This window comes from Hyla sarda, unplaced genomic scaffold (genome assembly GCF_029499605.1).
Source record: "Hyla sarda isolate aHylSar1 unplaced genomic scaffold, aHylSar1.hap1 scaffold_1321, whole genome shotgun sequence".
Taxonomy (NCBI): domain Eukaryota; kingdom Metazoa; phylum Chordata; class Amphibia; order Anura; family Hylidae; genus Hyla; species Hyla sarda.
This window is the reverse complement of record NW_026607946.1, coordinates 18,236-37,245: the sequence shown is the minus strand read 5'-3', so window position 1 is coordinate 37,245 and position 19,010 is coordinate 18,236. Positions and strand designations below refer to the sequence as shown.

Sequence of the window (19,010 nt, the reverse complement as noted above, 5' to 3'; positions counted from 1 at the left end):
TTTACACCAATCAGTGTGCAAACATGGTCATTAAAACGCTAAATGAATAGACGTTCATAAACCAGTCAGTGCAACTCATCATTTTGGTCTCCAATTCTCAAACTCAAATTCTCACCCACGGAGGATTAAATGAGAATCTTTCTTGTTTAACACTGGAATGGGGTGGTGCACTGTTCACTACCCAAATATACTGCCACATCGGGTCAATGCATAGGGCGACAGAAGCAAGCTTCCAAATCAGCTCCCTTTCTCAAAAATCCATTTAATTTATGGTCCCCAGATAGGGAACGTATGTATCAGTATGTGCTCACAAGTCACCCAAGTGCAAGTATTCACACAAAAAAAAACGTGCCTCAGGATGCGATCTGTCGCAAGATCCTTTCTTTTTTTACACTTGATCTAAGCCAAAAGGCCTAGAGGGGATAACCGGGAAAGGGGTGGACCCAACCATGTCCCCTTCATGAGCACTCACATTACTCATAGGAATGGAAGGAAGGCTGGCAGCCAACCAGCCTCCCATACACTCTCTGGGTGGGTGGCAGTCAGCCACCCATACATACATACAGCACAGGCTAAACCCACATCATCACTTAAAAAAAGGACAGGCGACCATTGCACTCTGATGGAGCATTTAGCAATGCAATCCATAGCCTGGCTTTTGCCTGAACCCCCATCACTCCTCCTCTTGCATATAAGACAATATTTCAGATCTGCATATGAAAACAACACGCCTACCTTTGTTGCACATAGCTGCCTGCCTGTCTCTAGTTACCCCACTGGCTGTAGCTGCGTCCCTTCCGACATGGAATAACACCAACTGTAACGATAAACTGAAAATTAACAGTATAAACCTGCATCATTTTGGACTCTGGTATTTGCTGAATCCGGGTGACCTGACAATCGATGGTGGTGCCGCTGGTGATTCTGGCCTTCTTGGAATCTGTTGGGCCTATGTGTTAGCTCACACATCACTTGGGTATCCATGGTAACTACCACAACATGGTCATCTGCAGTTTACATCTAGCCCGTGGCATTGAATGGCATTTTAAAAGTGCTAAGGGTCCTGGTGCAATAATCCTCCCATGAGGATCAGCCTCAACGGCTTTGTAGATTGCACTCATGTCAGCAACTCCATATACATTTTTTTTTCTTCATGCTTCTTTCTTCATCCTTTTTTCTTTCTGTCATTCAGACTTTCATTCATTCGATCTCTCTCACTCACTTGCTTTAACTCATTTGTTCTCACTCACTCACTCACTCACTCAATCACTCACTCACTCATTCACTCTCACTCACTCTCACTCTCTCACTCACTCGCTCACTAAGTCAGTCTCTCTCTCTCTCTCTCTCTTTTTCTTTTTATATATATTTTTTTCCGTCTTCTTCTTCTTCTTCAGACCCTGTCATAGCACTAATGCCTTTCCAATACCACCAGCAGATGGAGACACTCCATTGCAACATTGGTTGTGAGCAGCAGTTTCTAAAAACAAATGCCTCATGGCGGATTTCCCATCCATCAATGGATGGTAAATTTTGTTTTTATCATTCACTGACCACAGATACCAATGCATGGTCAAGCAACAGCAATGACACACCCTTGTGTATAGGCATGAGACCCTCACGTCATTTAACAGGATTCAGCACCACCCACAAGACAGCTACCTGTCATGTCATGTCAAACCTGCACAGGTGTGCTAGATTATTATTATTTAGTTTTATTTTATTTTTTTACACCAATCAGTGTGCAAACATGGTCATTAAAACGCTAAATGAATAGACGTTCATAAACCAGTCAGTGCAACTCATCATTTTGGTCTCCAATTCTCAAACTCAAATTCTCACCCACGGAGGATTAAATGAGAATCTTTCTTGTTTAACACTGGAATGGGGTGGTGCACTGTTCACTACCCGAATATACTGCCACATCGGGTCAATGCATAGGGCGACAGAAGCAAGCTTCCAAATCAGCTCCCTTTCTCAAAAATCCATTTAATTTATGGTCCCCAGATAGGGAACGTATGTATCAGTATGTGCTCACAAGTCACCCAAGTGCAAGTATTCACACAAAAAAAAACGTGCCTCAGGATGCGATCTGTCGCAAGATCCTTTCTTTTTTTACACTTGATCTAAGCCAAAAGGCCTAGAGGGGATAACCGGGAAAGGGGTGGACCCAACCATGTCCCCTTCATGAGCACTCACATTACTCATAGGAATGGAAGGAAGGCTGGCAGCCAACCAGCCTCCCATACACTCTCTGGGTGGGTGGCAGTCAGCCACCCATACATACATACAGCACAGGCTAAACCCACATCATCACTTAAAAAAAGGACAGGCGACCATTGCACTCTGATGGAGCATTTAGCAATGCAATCCATAGCCTGGCTTTTGCCTGAACCCCCATCACTCCTCCTCTTGCATATAAGACAATATTTCAGATCTGCATATGAAAACAACACGCCTACCTTTGTTGCACATAGCTGCCTGCCTGTCTCTAGTTACCCCACTGGCTGTAGCTGCGTCCCTTCCGACATGGAATAACACCAACTGTAACGATAAACTGAAAATTAACAGTATAAACCTGCATCATTTTGGACTCTGGTATTTGCTGAATCCGGGTGACCTGACAATCGATGGTGGTGCCGCTGGTGATTCTGGCCTTCTTGGAATCTGTTGGGCCTATGTGTTAGCTCACACATCACTTGGGTATCCATGGTAACTACCACAACATGGTCATCTGCAGTTTACATCTAGCCCGTGGCATTGAATGGCATTTTAAAAGTGCTAAGGGTCCTGGTGCAATAATCCTCCCATGAGGATCAGCCTCAACGGCTTTGTAGATTGCACTCATGTCAGCAACTCCATATACATTTTTTTTTCTTCATGCTTCTTTCTTCATCCTTTTTTCTTTCTGTCATTCAGACTTTCATTCATTCGATCTCTCTCACTCACTTGCTTTAACTCATTTGTTCTCACTCACTCACTCACTCACTCAATCACTCACTCACTCATTCACTCTCACTCACTCTCACTCTCTCACTCACTCGCTCACTAAGTCAGTCTCTCTCTCTCTCTCTCTCTTTTTCTTTTTATATATATTTTTTTCCGTCTTCTTCTTCTTCTTCTTCTTCTTCTTCAGACCCTGTCATAGCACTAATGCCTTTCCAATACCACCAGCAGATGGAGACACTCCATTGCAACATTGGTTGTGAGCAGCAGTTTCTAAAAACAAATGCCTCATGGCGGATTTCCCATCCATCAATGGATGGTAAATTTTGTTTTTATCATTCACTGACCACAGATACCAATGCATGGTCAAGCAACAGCAATGACACACCCTTGTGTATAGGCATGAGACCCTCACGTCATTTAACAGGATTCAGCACCACCCACAAGACAGCTACCTGTCATGTCATGTCAAACCTGCACAGGTGTGCTAGATTATTATTATTTAGTTTTATTTTATTTTTTTACACCAATCAGTGTGCAAACATGGTCATTAAAACGCTAAATGAATAGACGTTCATAAACCAGTCAGTGCAACTCATCATTTTGGTCTCCAATTCTCAAACTCAAATTCTCACCCACGGAGGATTAAATGAGAATCTTTCTTGTTTAACACTGGAATGGGGTGGTGCACTGTTCACTACCCGAATATACTGCCACATCGGGTCAATGCATAGGGCGACAGAAGCAAGCTTCCAAATCAGCTCCCTTTCTCAAAAATCCATTTAATTTATGGTCCCCAGATAGGGAACGTATGTATCAGTATGTGCTCACAAGTCACCCAAGTGCAAGTATTCACACAAAAAAAAACGTGCCTCAGGATGCGATCTGTCGCAAGATCCTTTCTTTTTTTACACTTGATCTAAGCCAAAAGGCCTAGAGGGGATAACCGGGAAAGGGGTGGACCCAACCATGTCCCCTTCATGAGCACTCACATTACTCATAGGAATGGAAGGAAGGCTGGCAGCCAACCAGCCTCCCATACACTCTCTGGGTGGGTGGCAGTCAGCCACCCATACATACATACAGCACAGGCTAAACCCACATCATCACTTAAAAAAAGGACAGGCGACCATTGCACTCTGATGGAGCATTTAGCAATGCAATCCATAGCCTGGCTTTTGCCTGAACCCCCATCACTCCTCCTCTTGCATATAAGACAATATTTCAGATCTGCATATGAAAACAACACGCCTACCTTTGTTGCACATAGCTGCCTGCCTGTCTCTAGTTACCCCACTGGCTGTAGCTGCGTCCCTTCCGACATGGAATAACACCAACTGTAACGATAAACTGAAAATTAACAGTATAAACCTGCATCATTTTGGACTCTGGTATTTGCTGAATCCGGGTGACCTGACAATCGATGGTGGTGCCGCTGGTGATTCTGGCCTTCTTGGAATCTGTTGGGCCTATGTGTTAGCTCACACATCACTTGGGTATCCATGGTAACTACCACAACATGGTCATCTGCAGTTTACATCTAGCCCGTGGCATTGAATGGCATTTTAAAAGTGCTAAGGGTCCTGGTGCAATAATCCTCCCATGAGGATCAGCCTCAACGGCTTTGTAGATTGCACTCATGTCAGCAACTCCATATACATTTTTTTTTCTTCATGCTTCTTTCTTCATCCTTTTTTCTTTCTGTCATTCAGACTTTCATTCATTCGATCTCTCTCACTCACTTGCTTTAACTCATTTGTTCTCACTCACTCACTCACTCACTCAATCACTCACTCACTCATTCACTCTCACTCACTCTCACTCTCTCACTCACTCGCTCACTAAGTCAGTCTCTCTCTCTCTCTCTCTCTCTCTTTTTCTTTTTATATATATTTTTTTCCGTCTTCTTCTTCTTCTTCTTCTTCTTCAGACCCTGTCATAGCACTAATGCCTTTCCAATACCACCAGCAGATGGAGACACTCCATTGCAACATTGGTTGTGAGCAGCAGTTTCTAAAAACAAATGCCTCATGGCGGATTTCCCATCCATCAATGGATGGTAAATTTTGTTTTTATCATTCACTGACCACAGATACCAATGCATGGTCAAGCAACAGCAATGACACACCCTTGTGTATAGGCATGAGACCCTCACGTCATTTAACAGGATTCAGCACCACCCACAAGACAGCTACCTGTCATGTCATGTCAAACCTGCACAGGTGTGCTAGATTATTATTATTTAGTTTTATTTTATTTTTTTACACCAATCAGTGTGCAAACATGGTCATTAAAACGCTAAATGAATAGACGTTCATAAACCAGTCAGTGCAACTCATCATTTTGGTCTCCAATTCTCAAACTCAAATTCTCACCCACGGAGGATTAAATGAGAATCTTTCTTGTTTAACACTGGAATGGGGTGGTGCACTGTTCACTACCCGAATATACTGCCACATCGGGTCAATGCATAGGGCGACAGAAGCAAGCTTCCAAATCAGCTCCCTTTCTCAAAAATCCATTTAATTTATGGTCCCCAGATAGGGAACGTATGTATCAGTATGTGCTCACAAGTCACCCAAGTGCAAGTATTCACACAAAAAAAAACGTGCCTCAGGATGCGATCTGTCGCAAGATCCTTTCTTTTTTTACACTTGATCTAAGCCAAAAGGCCTAGAGGGGATAACCGGGAAAGGGGTGGACCCAACCATGTCCCCTTCATGAGCACTCACATTACTCATAGGAATGGAAGGAAGGCTGGCAGCCAACCAGCCTCCCATACACTCTCTGGGTGGGTGGCAGTCAGCCACCCATACATACATACAGCACAGGCTAAACCCACATCATCACTTAAAAAAAGGACAGGCGACCATTGCACTCTGATGGAGCATTTAGCAATGCAATCCATAGCCTGGCTTTTGCCTGAACCCCCATCACTCCTCCTCTTGCATATAAGACAATATTTCAGATCTGCATATGAAAACAACACGCCTACCTTTGTTGCACATAGCTGCCTGCCTGTCTCTAGTTACCCCACTGGCTGTAGCTGCGTCCCTTCCGACATGGAATAACACCAACTGTAACGATAAACTGAAAATTAACAGTATAAACCTGCATCATTTTGGACTCTGGTATTTGCTGAATCCGGGTGACCTGACAATCGATGGTGGTGCCGCTGGTGATTCTGGCCTTCTTGGAATCTGTTGGGCCTATGTGTTAGCTCACACATCACTTGGGTATCCATGGTAACTACCACAACATGGTCATCTGCAGTTTACATCTAGCCCGTGGCATTGAATGGCATTTTAAAAGTGCTAAGGGTCCTGGTGCAATAATCCTCCCATGAGGATCAGCCTCAACGGCTTTGTAGATTGCACTCATGTCAGCAACTCCATATACATTTTTTTTTCTTCATGCTTCTTTCTTCATCCTTTTTTCTTTCTGTCATTCAGACTTTCATTCATTCGATCTCTCTCACTCACTTGCTTTAACTCATTTGTTCTCACTCACTCACTCACTCACTCAATCACTCACTCACTCACTCATTCACTCTCACTCACTCTCACTCTCTCACTCACTCGCTCACTAAGTCAGTCTCTCTCTCTCTCTCTCTCTTTTTCTTTTTATATATATTTTTTTCCGTCTTCTTCTTCTTCTTCTTCTTCTTCAGACCCTGTCATAGCACTAATGCCTTTCCAATACCACCAGCAGATGGAGACACTCCATTGCAACATTGGTTGTGAGCAGCAGTTTCTAAAAACAAATGCCTCATGGCGGATTTCCCATCCATCAATGGATGGTAAATTTTGTTTTTATCATTCACTGACCACAGATACCAATGCATGGTCAAGCAACAGCAATGACACACCCTTGTGTATAGGCATGAGACCCTCACGTCATTTAACAGGATTCAGCACCACCCACAAGACAGCTACCTGTCATGTCATGTCAAACCTGCACAGGTGTGCTAGATTATTATTATTTAGTTTTATTTTATTTTTTTACACCAATCAGTGTGCAAACATGGTCATTAAAACGCTAAATGAATAGACGTTCATAAACCAGTCAGTGCAACTCATCATTTTGGTCTCCAATTCTCAAACTCAAATTCTCACCCACGGAGGATTAAATGAGAATCTTTCTTGTTTAACACTGGAATGGGGTGGTGCACTGTTCACTACCCGAATATACTGCCACATCGGGTCAATGCATAGGGCGACAGAAGCAAGCTTCCAAATCAGCTCCCTTTCTCAAAAATCCATTTAATTTATGGTCCCCAGATAGGGAACGTATGTATCAGTATGTGCTCACAAGTCACCCAAGTGCAAGTATTCACACAAAAAAAAACGTGCCTCAGGATGCGATCTGTCGCAAGATCCTTTCTTTTTTTACACTTGATCTAAGCCAAAAGGCCTAGAGGGGATAACCGGGAAAGGGGTGGACCCAACCATGTCCCCTTCATGAGCACTCACATTACTCATAGGAATGGAAGGAAGGCTGGCAGCCAACCAGCCTCCCATACACTCTCTGGGTGGGTGGCAGTCAGCCACCCATACATACATACAGCACAGGCTAAACCCACATCATCACTTAAAAAAAGGACAGGCGACCATTGCACTCTGATGGAGCATTTAGCAATGCAATCCATAGCCTGGCTTTTGCCTGAACCCCCATCACTCCTCCTCTTGCATATAAGACAATATTTCAGATCTGCATATGAAAACAACACGCCTACCTTTGTTGCACATAGCTGCCTGCCTGTCTCTAGTTACCCCACTGGCTGTAGCTGCGTCCCTTCCGACATGGAATAACACCAACTGTAACGATAAACTGAAAATTAACAGTATAAACCTGCATCATTTTGGACTCTGGTATTTGCTGAATCCGGGTGACCTGACAATCGATGGTGGTGCCGCTGGTGATTCTGGCCTTCTTGGAATCTGTTGGGCCTATGTGTTAGCTCACACATCACTTGGGTATCCATGGTAACTACCACAACATGGTCATCTGCAGTTTACATCTAGCCTGTGGCATTGAATGGCATTTTAAAAGTGCTAAGGGTCCTGGTGCAATAATCCTCCCATGAGGATCAGCCTCAACGGCTTTGTAGATTGCACTCATGTCAGCAACTCCATATACATTTTTTTTTCTTCATGCTTCTTTCTTCATCCTTTTTTCTTTCTGTCATTCAGACTTTCATTCATTCGATCTCTCTCACTCACTTGCTTTAACTCATTTGTTCTCACTCACTCACTCACTCACTCAATCACTCACTCACTCATTCACTCTCACTCACTCTCACTCTCTCACTCACTCGCTCACTAAGTCAGTCTCTCTCTCTCTCTCTCTCTTTTTCTTTTTATATATATTTTTTTCCGTCTTCTTCTTCTTCTTCTTCAGACCCTGTCATAGCACTAATGCCTTTCCAATACCACCAGCAGATGGAGACACTCCATTGCAACATTGGTTGTGAGCAGCAGTTTCTAAAAACAAATGCCTCATGGCGGATTTCCCATCCATCAATGGATGGTAAATTTTGTTTTTATCATTCACTGACCACAGATACCAATGCATGGTCAAGCAACAGCAATGACACACCCTTGTGTATAGGCATGAGACCCTCACGTCATTTAACAGGATTCAGCACCACCCACAAGACAGCTACCTGTCATGTCATGTCAAACCTGCACAGGTGTGCTAGATTATTATTATTTAGTTTTATTTTATTTTTTTACACCAATCAGTGTGCAAACATGGTCATTAAAACGCTAAATGAATAGACGTTCATAAACCAGTCAGTGCAACTCATCATTTTGGTCTCCAATTCTCAAACTCAAATTCTCACCCACGGAGGATTAAATGAGAATCTTTCTTGTTTAACACTGGAATGGGGTGGTGCACTGTTCACTACCCGAATATACTGCCACATCGGGTCAATGCATAGGGCGACAGAAGCAAGCTTCCAAATCAGCTCCCTTTCTCAAAAATCCATTTAATTTATGGTCCCCAGATAGGGAACGTATGTATCAGTATGTGCTCACAAGTCACCCAAGTGCAAGTATTCACACAAAAAAAAACGTGCCTCAGGATGCGATCTGTCGCAAGATCCTTTCTTTTTTTACACTTGATCTAAGCCAAAAGGCCTAGAGGGGATAACCGGGAAAGGGGTGGACCCAACCATGTCCCCTTCATGAGCACTCACATTACTCATAGGAATGGAAGGAAGGCTGGCAGCCAACCAGCCTCCCATACACTCTCTGGGTGGGTGGCAGTCAGCCACCCATACATACATACAGCACAGGCTAAACCCACATCATCACTTAAAAAAAGGACAGGCGACCATTGCACTCTGATGGAGCATTTAGCAATGCAATCCATAGCCTGGCTTTTGCCTGAACCCCCATCACTCCTCCTCTTGCATATAAGACAATATTTCAGATCTGCATATGAAAACAACACGCCTACCTTTGTTGCACATAGCTGCCTGCCTGTCTCTAGTTACCCCACTGGCTGTAGCTGCGTCCCTTCCGACATGGAATAACACCAACTGTAACGATAAACTGAAAATTAACAGTATAAACCTGCATCATTTTGGACTCTGGTATTTGCTGAATCCGGGTGACCTGACAATCGATGGTGGTGCCGCTGGTGATTCTGGCCTTCTTGGAATCTGTTGGGCCTATGTGTTAGCTCACACATCACTTGGGTATCCATGGTAACTACCACAACATGGTCATCTGCAGTTTACATCTAGCCCGTGGCATTGAATGGCATTTTAAAAGTGCTAAGGGTCCTGGTGCAATAATCCTCCCATGAGGATCAGCCTCAACGGCTTTGTAGATTGCACTCATGTCAGCAACTCCATATACATTTTTTTTTCTTCATGCTTCTTTCTTCATCCTTTTTTCTTTCTGTCATTCAGACTTTCATTCATTCGATCTCTCTCACTCACTTGCTTTAACTCATTTGTTCTCACTCACTCACTCACTCAATCACTCACTCACTCATTCACTCTCACTCACTCTCACTCTCTCACTCACTCGCTCACTAAGTCAGTCTCTCTCTCTCTCTCTCTCTTTTTCTTTTTATATATATTTTTTTCCGTCTTCTTCTTCTTCTTCTTCTTCTTCAGACCCTGTCATAGCACTAATGCCTTTCCAATACCACCAGCAGATGGAGACACTCCATTGCAACATTGGTTGTGAGCAGCAGTTTCTAAAAACAAATGCCTCATGGCGGATTTCCCATCCATCAATGGATGGTAAATTTAGTTTTTATCATTCACTGACCACAGATACCAATGCATGGTCAAGCAACAGCAATGACACACCCTTGTGTATAGGCATGAGACCCTCACGTCATTTAACAGGATTCAGCACCACCCACAAGACAGCTACCTGTCATGTCATGTCAAACCTGCACAGGTGTGCTAGATTATTATTATTTAGTTTTATTTTATTTTTTTACACCAATCAGTGTGCAAACATGGTCATTAAAACGCTAAATGAATAGACGTTCATAAACCAGTCAGTGCAACTCATCATTTTGGTCTCCAATTCTCAAACTCAAATTCTCACCCACGGAGGATTAAATGAGAATCTTTCTTGTTTAACACTGGAATGGGGTGGTGCACTGTTCACTACCCGAATATACTGCCACATCGGGTCAATGCATAGGGCGACAGAAGCAAGCTTCCAAATCAGCTCCCTTTCTCAAAAATCCATTTAATTTATGGTCCCCAGATAGGGAACGTATGTATCAGTATGTGCTCACAAGTCACCCAAGTGCAAGTATTCACACAAAAAAAAACGTGCCTCAGGATGCGATCTGTCGCAAGATCCTTTCTTTTTTTACACTTGATCTAAGCCAAAAGGCCTAGAGGGGATAACCGGGAAAGGGGTGGACCCAACCATGTCCCCTTCATGAGCACTCACATTACTCATAGGAATGGAAGGAAGGCTGGCAGCCAACCAGCCTCCCATACACTCTCTGGGTGGGTGGCAGTCAGCCACCCATACATACATACAGCACAGGCTAAACCCACATCATCACTTAAAAAAAAGGACAGGCGACCATTGCACTCTGATGGAGCATTTAGCAATGCAATCCATAGCCTGGCTTTTGCCTGAACCCCCATCACTCCTCCTCTTGCATATAAGACAATATTTCAGATCTGCATATGAAAACAACACGCCTACCTTTGTTGCACATAGCTGCCTGCCTGTCTCTAGTTACCCCACTGGCTGTAGCTGCGTCCCTTCCGACATGGAATAACACCAACTGTAACGATAAACTGAAAATTAACAGTATAAACCTGCATCATTTTGGACTCTGGTATTTGCTGAATCCGGGTGACCTGACAATCGATGGTGGTGCCGCTGGTGATTCTGGCCTTCTTGGAATCTGTTGGGCCTATGTGTTAGCTCACACATCACTTGGGTATCCATGGTAACTACCACAACATGGTCATCTGCAGTTTACATCTAGCCCGTGGCATTGAATGGCATTTTAAAAGTGCTAAGGGTCCTGGTGCAATAATCCTCCCATGAGGATCAGCCTCAACGGCTTTGTAGATTGCACTCATGTCAGCAACTCCATATACATTTTTTTTTCTTCATGCTTCTTTCTTCATCCTTTTTTCTTTCTGTCATTCAGACTTTCATTCATTCGATCTCTCTCACTCACTTGCTTTAACTCATTTGTTCTCACTCACTCACTCACTCACTCAATCACTCACTCACTCATTCACTCTCACTCACTCTCACTCTCTCACTCACTCGCTCACTAAGTCAGTCTCTCTCTCTCTCTCTCTCTTTTCTTTTTATATATATTTTTTTCCGTCTTCTTCTTCTTCTTCTTCTTCTTCTTCAGACCCTGTCATAGCACTAATGCCTTTCCAATACCACCAGCAGATGGAGACACTCCATTGCAACATTGGTTGTGAGCAGCAGTTTCTAAAAACAAATGCCTCATGGCGGATTTCCCATCCATCAATGGATGGTAAATTTTGTTTTTATCATTCACTGACCACAGATACCAATGCATGGTCAAGCAACAGCAATGACACACCCTTGTGTATAGGCATGAGACCCTCACGTCATTTAACAGGATTCAGCACCACCCACAAGACAGCTACCTGTCATGTCATGTCAAACCTGCACAGGTGTGCTAGATTATTATTATTTAGTTTTATTTTATTTTTTTACACCAATCAGTGTGCAAACATGGTCATTAAAACGCTAAATGAATAGACGTTCATAAACCAGTCAGTGCAACTCATCATTTTGGTCTCCAATTCTCAAACTCAAATTCTCACCCACGGAGGATTAAATGAGAATCTTTCTTGTTTAACACTGGAATGGGGTGGTGCACTGTTCACTACCCGAATATACTGCCACATCGGGTCAATGCATAGGGCGACAGAAGCAAGCTTCCAAATCAGCTCCCTTTCTCAAAAATCCATTTAATTTATGGTCCCCAGATAGGGAACGTATGTATCAGTATGTGCTCACAAGTCACCCAAGTGCAAGTATTCACACAAAAAAAAACGTGCCTCAGGATGCGATCTGTCGCAAGATCCTTTCTTTTTTTACACTTGATCTAAGCCAAAAGGCCTAGAGGGGATAACCGGGAAAGGGGTGGACCCAACCATGTCCCCTTCATGAGGAGCACTCACATTACTCATAGGAATGGAAGGAAGGCTGGCAGCCAACCAGCCTCCCATACACTCTCTGGGTGGGTGGCAGTCAGCCACCCATACATACATACAGCACAGGCTAAACCCACATCATCACTTAAAAAAAGGACAGGCGACCATTGCACTCTGATGGAGCATTTAGCAATGCAATCCATAGCCTGGCTTTTGCCTGAACCCCCATCACTCCTCCTCTTGCATATAAGACAATATTTCAGATCTGCATATGAAAACAACACGCCTACCTTTGTTGCACATAGCTGCCTGCCTGTCTCTAGTTACCCCACTGGCTGTAGCTGCGTCCCTTCCGACATGGAATAACACCAACTGTAACGATAAACTGAAAATTAACAGTATAAACCTGCATCATTTTGGACTCTGGTATTTGCTGAATCCGGGTGACCTGACAATCGATGGTGGTGCCGCTGGTGATTCTGGCCTTCTTGGAATCTGTTGGGCCTATGTGTTAGCTCACACATCACTTGGGTATCCATGGTAACTACCACAACATGGTCATCTGCAGTTTACATCTAGCCCGTGGCATTGAATGGCATTTTAAAAGTGCTAAGGGTCCTGGTGCAATAATCCTCCCATGAGGATCAGCCTCAACGGCTTTGTAGATTGCACTCATGTCAGCAACTCCATATACATTTTTTTTTCTTCATGCTTCTTTCTTCATCCTTTTTTCTTTCTGTCATTCAGACTTTCATTCATTCGATCTCTCTCACTCACTTGCTTTAACTCATTTGTTCTCACTCACTCACTCACTCACTCAATCACTCACTCACTCATTCACTCTCACTCACTCTCACTCTCTCACTCACTCGCTCACTAAGTCAGTCTCTCTCTCTCTCTCTCTCTTTTTCTTTTTATATATATTTTTTTCCGTCTTCTTCTTCTTCTTCTTCTTCTTCTTCTTCAGACCCTGTCATAGCACTAATGCCTTTCCAATACCACCAGCAGATGGAGACACTCCATTGCAACATTGGTTGTGAGCAGCAGTTTCTAAAAACAAATGCCTCATGGCGGATTTCCCATCCATCAATGGATGGTAAATTTTGTTTTTATCATTCACTGACCACAGATACCAATGCATGGTCAAGCAACAGCAATGACACACCCTTGTGTATAGGCATGAGACCCTCACGTCATTTAACAGGATTCAGCACCACCCACAAGACAGCTACCTGTCATGTCATGTCAAACCTGCACAGGTGTGCTAGATTATTATTATTTAGTTTTATTTTATTTTTTTACACCAATCAGTGTGCAAACATGGTCATTAAAACGCTAAATGAATAGACGTTCATAAACCAGTCAGTGCAACTCATCATTTTGGTCTCCAATTCTCAAACTCAAATTCTCACCCACGGAGGATTAAATGAGAATCTTTCTTGTTTAACACTGGAATGGGGTGGTGCACTGTTCACTACCCGAATATACTGCCACATCGGGTCAATGCATAGGGCGACAGAAGCAAGCTTCCAAATCAGCTCCCTTTCTCAAAAATCCATTTAATTTATGGTCCCCAGATAGGGAACGTATGTATCAGTATGTGCTCACAAGTCACCCAAGTGCAAGTATTCACACAAAAAAAAACGTGCCTCAGGATGCGATCTGTCGCAAGATCCTTTCTTTTTTTACACTTGATCTAAGCCAAAAGGCCTAGAGGGGATAACCGGGAAAGGGGTGGACCCAACCATGTCCCCTTCATGAGCACTCACATTACTCATAGGAATGGAAGGAAGGCTGGCAGCCAACCAGCCTCCCATACACTCTCTGGGTGGGTGGCAGTCAGCCACCCATACATACATACAGCACAGGCTAAACCCACATCATCACTTAAAAAAAGGACAGGCGACCATTGCACTCTGATGGAGCATTTAGCAATGCAATCCATAGCCTGGCTTTTGCCTGAACCCCCATCACTCCTCCTCTTGCATATAAGACAATATTTCAGATCTGCATATGAAAACAACACGCCTACCTTTGTTGCACATAGCTGCCTGCCTGTCTCTAGTTACCCCACTGGCTGTAGCTGCGTCCCTTCCGACATGGAATAACACCAACTGTAACGATAAACTGAAAATTAACAGTATAAACCTGCATCATTTTGGACTCTGGTATTTGCTGAATCCGGGTGACCTGACAATCGATGGTGGTGCCGCTGGTGATTCTGGCCTTCTTGGAATCTGTTGGGCCTATGTGTTAGCTCACACATCACTTGGGTATCCATGGTAACTACCACAACATGGTCATCTGCAGTTTACATCTAGCCCGTGGCATTGAATGGCATTTTAAAAGTGCTAAGGGTCCTGGTGCAATAATCCTCCCATGAGGATCAGCCTCAACGGCTTTGTAGATTGCACTCATGTCAGCAACTCCATATACATTTTTTTTTCTTCATGCTTCTTTCTTCATCCTTTTTTCTTTCTGTCATTCAGACTTTCATTCATTCGATCTCTCTCACTCACTTGCTTTAACTCATTTGTTCTCACTCACTCACTCACTCACTCAATCACTCACTCACTCATTCACTCTCACTCACTCTCACTCTCTCACTCACTCGCTCACTAAGTCAGTCTCTCTCTCTCTCTCTCTCTTTTTCTTTTTATATATATTTTTTTCCGTCTTCTTCTTCTTCTTCTTCTTCTTCTTCTTCAGACCCTGTCATAGCACTAATGCCTTTCCAATACCACCAGCAGATGGAGACACTCCATTGCAACATTGGTTGTGAGCAGCAGTTTCTAAAAACAAATGCCTCATGGCGGATTTCCCATCCATCAATGGATGGTAAATTTTGTTTTTATCATTCACTGACCACAGATACCAATGCATGGTCAAGCAACAGCAATGACACACCCTTGTGTATAGGCATGAGACCCTCACGTCATTTAACAGGATTCAGCACCACCCACAAGACAGCTACCTGTCATGTCATGTCAAACCTGCACAGGTGTGCTAGATTATTATTATTTAGTTTTATTTTATTTTTTTACACCAATCAGTGTGCAAACATGGTCATTAAAACGCTAAATGAATAGACGTTCATAAACCAGTCAGTGCAACTCATCATTTTGGTCTCCAATTCTCAAACTCAAATTCTCACCCACGGAGGATTAAATGAGAATCTTTCTTGTTTAACACTGGAATGGGGTGGTGCACTGTTCACTACCCGAATATACTGCCACATCGGGTCAATGCATAGGGCGACAGAAGCAAGCTTCCAAATCAGCTCCCTTTCTCAAAAATCCATTTAATTTATGGTCCCCAGATAGGGAACGTATGTATCAGTATGTGCTCACAAGTCACCCAAGTGCAAGTATTCACACAAAAAAAAACGTGCCTCAGGATGCGATCTGTCGCAAGATCCTTTCTTTTTTTACACTTGATCTAAGCCAAAAGGCCTAGAGGGGATAACCGGGAAAGGGGTGGACCCAACCATGTCCCCTTCATGAGCACTCACATTACTCATAGGAATGGAAGGAAGGCTGGCAGCCAACCAGCCTCCCATACACTCTCTGGGTGGGTGGCAGTCAGCCACCCATACATACATACAGCACAGGCTAAACCCACATCATCACTTAAAAAAAGGACAGGCGACCATTGCACTCTGATGGAGCATTTAGCAATGCAATCCATAGCCTGGCTTTTGCCTGAACCCCCATCACTCCTCCTCTTGCATATAAGACAATATTTCAGATCTGCATATGAAAACAACACGCCTACCTTTGTTGCACATAGCTGCCTGCCTGTCTCTAGTTACCCCACTGGCTGTAGCTGCGTCCCTTCCGACATGGAATAACACCAACTGTAACGATAAACTGAAAATTAACAGTATAAACCTGCATCATTTTGGACTCTGGTATTTGCTGAATCCGGGTGACCTGACAATCGATGGTGGTGCCGCTGGTGATTCTGGCCTTCTTGGAATCTGTTGGGCCTATGTGTTAGCTCACACATCACTTGGGTATCCATGGTAACTACCACAACATGGTCATCTGCAGTTTACATCTAGCCCGTGGCATTGAATGGCATTTTAAAAGTGCTAAGGGTCCTGGTGCAATAATCCTCCCATGAGGATCAGCCTCAACGGCTTTGTAGATTGCACTCATGTCAGCAACTCCATATACATTTTTTTTTCTTCATGCTTCTTTCTTCATCCTTTTTTCTTTCTGTCATTCAGACTTTCATTCATTCGATCTCTCTCACTCACTTGCTTTAACTCATTTGTTCTCACTCACTCACTCACTCACTCAATCACTCACTCACTCATTCACTCTCACTCACTCTCACTCTCTCACTCACTCGCTCACTAAGTCAGTCTCTCTCTCTCTCTCTCTCTCTCTTTTTCTTTTTATATATATTTTTTTCCGTCTTCTTCTTCTTCTTCTTCTTCTTCTTCAGACCCTGTCATAGCACTAATGCCTTTCCAATACCACCAGCAGATGGAGACACTCCATTGCAACATTGGTTGTGAGCAGCAGTTTCTAAAAACAAATGCCTCATGGCGGATTTCCCATCCATCAATGGATGGTAAATTTTGTTTTTATCATTCACTGACCACAGATACCAATGCATGGTCAAGCAACAGCAATGACACACCCTTGTGTATAGGCATGAGACCCTCACGTCATTTAACAGGATTCAGCACCACCCACAAGACAGCTACCTGTCATGTCATGTCAAACCTGCACAGGTGTGCTAGATTATTATTATTTAGTTTTATTTTATTTTTTTACACCAATCAGTGTGCAAACATGGTCATTAAAACGCTAAATGAATAGACGTTCATAAACCAGTCAGTGCAACTCATCATTTTGGTCTCCAATTCTCAAACTCAAATTCTCACCCACGGAGGATTAAATGAGAATCTTTCTTGTTTAACACTGGAATGGGGTGGTGCACTGTTCACTACCCGAATATACTGCCACATCGGGTCAATGCATAGGGCGACAGAAGCAAGCTTCCAAATCAGCTCCCTTTCTCAAAAATCCATTTAATTTATGGTCCCCAGATAGGGAACGTATGTATCAGTATGTGCTCACAAGTCACCCAAGTGCAAGTATTCACACAAAAAAAAACGTGCCTCAGGATGCGATCTGTCGCAAGATCCTTTCTTTTTTTACACTTGATCTAAGCCAAAAGGCCTAGAGGGGATAACCGGGAAAGGGGTGGACCCAACCATGTCCCCTTCATGAGCACTCACATTACTCATAGGAATGGAAGGAAGGCTGGCAGCCAACCAGCCTCCCATACACTCTCTGGGTGGGTGGCAGTCAGCCACCCATACATACATACAGCACAGGCTAAACCCACATCATCACTTAAAAAAAGGACAGGCGACCATTGCACTCTGATGGAGCATTTAGCAATGCAATCCATAGCCTGGCTTTTGCCTGAACCCCCATCACTCCTCCTCTTGCATATAAGACAATATTTCAGATCTGCATATGAAAACAACACGCCTACCTTTGTTGCACATAGCTGCCTGCCTGTCTCTAGTTACCCCACTGGCTGTAGCTGCGTCCCTTCCGACATGGAATAACACCAACTGTAACGATAAACTGAAAATTAACAGTATAAACCTGCATCATTTTGGACTCTGGTATTTGCTGAATCCGGGTGACCTGACAATCGATGGTGGTGCCGCTGGTGATTCTGGCCTTCTTGGAATCTGTTGGGCCTATGTGTTAGCTCACACATCACTTGGGTATCCATGGTAACTACCACAACATGGTCATCTGCAGTTTACATCTAGCCCGTGGCATTGAATGGCATTTTAAAAGTGCTAAGGGTCCTGGTGCAATAATCCTCCCATGAGGATCAGCCTCAACGGCTTTGTAGATTGCACTCATGTCAGCAACTCCATATACATTTTTTTTTCTTCATGCTTCTTTCTTCATCCTTTTTTCTTTCTGTCATTCAGACTTTCATTCATTCGATCTCTCTCACTCACTTGCTTTAACTCATTTGTTCTCACTCACTCACTCACTCACTCAATCACTCACTCACTCATTCACTCTCACTCACTCTCACTCTCTCACTCACTCGCTCACTAAGTCAGTCTCTCTCTCTCTCTCTCTCTTTTTCTTTTTCTTTTTATATATATTTTTTTCCGTCTTCTTCTTCTTCTTCTTCTTCTTCAGACCCTGTCATAGCACTAATGCCTTTCCAATACCACCAGCAGATGGAGACACTCCATTGCAACATTGGTTGTGAGCAGCAGTTTCTAAAAACAAATGCCTCATGGCGGATTTCCCATCCATCAATGGATGGTAAATTTTGTTTTTATCATTCACTGACCACAGATACCAATGCATGGTCAAGCAACAGCAATGACACACCCTTGTGTATAGGCATGAGACCC

At 43.5% G+C, this 19,010-nt stretch overlaps 11 pseudogenes; all 11 read right to left on the bottom strand.

Annotated features, from left to right (window-relative positions):
- Positions 1–160: 160 nt before the first annotated feature.
- LOC130305564 (U2 spliceosomal RNA) lies at positions 161–424 on the bottom strand (annotated as a pseudogene).
- A 1,463-nt stretch (positions 425–1,887) lies between these two features.
- On the bottom strand, positions 1,888–2,151 carry LOC130305589 (U2 spliceosomal RNA; annotated as a pseudogene).
- A 1,475-nt stretch (positions 2,152–3,626) lies between these two features.
- LOC130305588 (U2 spliceosomal RNA) lies at positions 3,627–3,890 on the bottom strand (annotated as a pseudogene).
- Positions 3,891–5,366: 1,476 nt separating this feature from the next.
- Positions 5,367–5,630, bottom strand: LOC130305586 (U2 spliceosomal RNA; annotated as a pseudogene).
- A 1,476-nt stretch (positions 5,631–7,106) lies between these two features.
- LOC130305585 (U2 spliceosomal RNA) lies at positions 7,107–7,370 on the bottom strand (annotated as a pseudogene).
- Positions 7,371–8,836: 1,466 nt separating this feature from the next.
- On the bottom strand, positions 8,837–9,100 carry LOC130305584 (U2 spliceosomal RNA; annotated as a pseudogene).
- Positions 9,101–10,568: 1,468 nt separating this feature from the next.
- On the bottom strand, positions 10,569–10,832 carry LOC130305583 (U2 spliceosomal RNA; annotated as a pseudogene).
- Positions 10,833–12,307: 1,475 nt separating this feature from the next.
- LOC130305582 (U2 spliceosomal RNA) lies at positions 12,308–12,571 on the bottom strand (annotated as a pseudogene).
- Positions 12,572–14,052: 1,481 nt separating this feature from the next.
- On the bottom strand, positions 14,053–14,316 carry LOC130305581 (U2 spliceosomal RNA; annotated as a pseudogene).
- Positions 14,317–15,794: 1,478 nt separating this feature from the next.
- LOC130305580 (U2 spliceosomal RNA) lies at positions 15,795–16,058 on the bottom strand (annotated as a pseudogene).
- Positions 16,059–17,537: 1,479 nt separating this feature from the next.
- Positions 17,538–17,801, bottom strand: LOC130305579 (U2 spliceosomal RNA; annotated as a pseudogene).
- Between the last annotated feature and the right edge of the window lie 1,209 nt (positions 17,802–19,010).